Source organism: Octopus bimaculoides, chromosome 7 (assembly GCF_001194135.2).
Source record: "Octopus bimaculoides isolate UCB-OBI-ISO-001 chromosome 7, ASM119413v2, whole genome shotgun sequence".
NCBI classification, from domain to species: domain Eukaryota; kingdom Metazoa; phylum Mollusca; class Cephalopoda; order Octopoda; family Octopodidae; genus Octopus; species Octopus bimaculoides.
Window position 1 is genome coordinate 9,103,754 of NC_068987.1, and position 2,211 is coordinate 9,105,964.

Consider the following 2,211-nt stretch of genomic DNA (forward strand, 5'->3'; position numbering starts at 1 on the left):
ATATATATATATATATATATATACATACATGTATATATATACACATACATATATATATACATATGTGTATATACATATACACATATATAAATTTGCGCCACTTATGACATAGACTTCTCCCCCACACTTTTTATTTACTGTTTAATTAATACTTTATTTACATCAACACCTATAACGGTCTTAGCTTGCCCTTGGTTTTAAATTTAACCGACCAATTATAGAGTTGGCTGGACTTTTGTCAATTCCATTAAGGGTAACAGGCGGTTGGTCTTTGGAATATATCAGTAAGTACACTACTGTAAGAGCATTACAGGCTTCTTTTGGATAAATAGTAATTAGCACTGTTTACGAAATCAACGGAACAGCCTGCTCATAAAATTAACGTGCAAGTGGCTGAGCATTCCACAGACACCTGTACCCTTAACATAGTTCTCAGATAGATTCAGCGTGACACAGTGTGTGATAAGGCTGGCCCTTTGAAATACAGGTACAACAGAAACAAGACGAAAGAGTGAGAGAAAGTTGTAGTGAAAGAGTACAGCAGGGTTCGCCATCATTTCCTGCCGGAGCCTCGTGGAGCTTTAGGTGTTTTCGCTCAAGAAAGACTCACAACGCCTGGTCTGGGAATCGAAACCATGATCCAATGGCCGCAAGTCCACTGCCCTAACCACTGGACCATTGCGCCTCCACACACACACACACACACACACACACACACACATATACATATATATATATATATATATATATATATAATAGATCGCTGACTACTACATTTATATATTTCTCTCCTTATTTCTTTCTGTGTTCCTTTCAGTTGAAGAGCGTAGGCTCGAAACGTCAAAGACTTTCTCTATTCCCGAGCGTTAAACTAATACATCCATTTGTTGTTTACACCACCTGTCTTCGTCTGTTGTTTTTTTCGTAAATTCTCCCATATATATATCCGTTCATATACACATGCACACACACATACATGCATACACACACACATACACTCACACACGTATACATATGCATATATACATACACACACATACATATATATATTATAAGAAAATTCTTGAATCCTATATAAAATCAAGGAAGCTGAAATGAGAAGTGGGTTCATTTGTGCTCCCTAGATAACTGTTGGGTGATTAATTATATTTGTATAGATTTATTGTTTTAGCTAAGAATCTCTGCTTGTACAAAATTGAAAAGCTCTTCAGAAACTAAATGTCTTGAATTTGTAAAAACTGTGAAGTCATTTCAGAATATTTAGTCAGGATTCAAACATTTTAAAATAAATCTGCTTTTTAACAGCTAAAGTAAGTTGTCCATGAAATATAATGTCAAAGAATGTTTGTTTGTGTGTGTGTGTGTGTCAAACACAACTCCCCTGTGGCATATCTGTGCCACCGGTTTAGACAATCGCTTGTCAGTCTCATCATCAGAATGTGGACCAACGATCAGTATCTTGGAAACCTACAACCAAACGACGCTACATTTCATAAAACGTATGATATCATCATCATCATTTAACGTCTATTTTCGAAGCTGGCATGGGTTGGATGGTTTGATATGACCCAGTGAACCATAGGGCTACATCAGGCTCAAGTGTCAGCTTTGGCATGGTTTTTTTATGGCTGGATGCCCTTCCTAACACCAACCACTTTACTGGGTGCTTTTTCATGCAACCAACATGAAAAAATTAAAATAACTGCTAAGCACAAATGTTTAAAGCAATGAAAATTCAACAAAAAAAATTGTAAATAAATAGTATTTTATTATAATATTTAAACATTAATGAAAGCTCATTTATAAATTTATTACCAGTGAATGTCCAAACTTGTTCTGTTTCCCCGGTAAGATAATGTTAGATATATTTATGTATATATATACGTATATATATATGCATAAATATATATATAAAACAACAAAATCAAACATATGAACAGAATACAAACGGAAAATATGGAAATGCTTTTAACATTTTCCAATGATGATTAAACCAAACAGAAGATGACCTTGTAGCGTTGTCAAAGAGAATGTTAAAAAAAAGAGCGAGAGGAAGAGGGAAAAAGAGAACGGAAGAAATGGTAAAAAAAAAAAATATCAAAATTTTAAAAAATAAGTGATGAAAAAAATTTTGGTAAGTTTCGAAACTGAAGGAGGGTTTACTGTTTGGTCGTTAAAAATGCTTTGTTCCTCCCCACCCTTCACTCCACC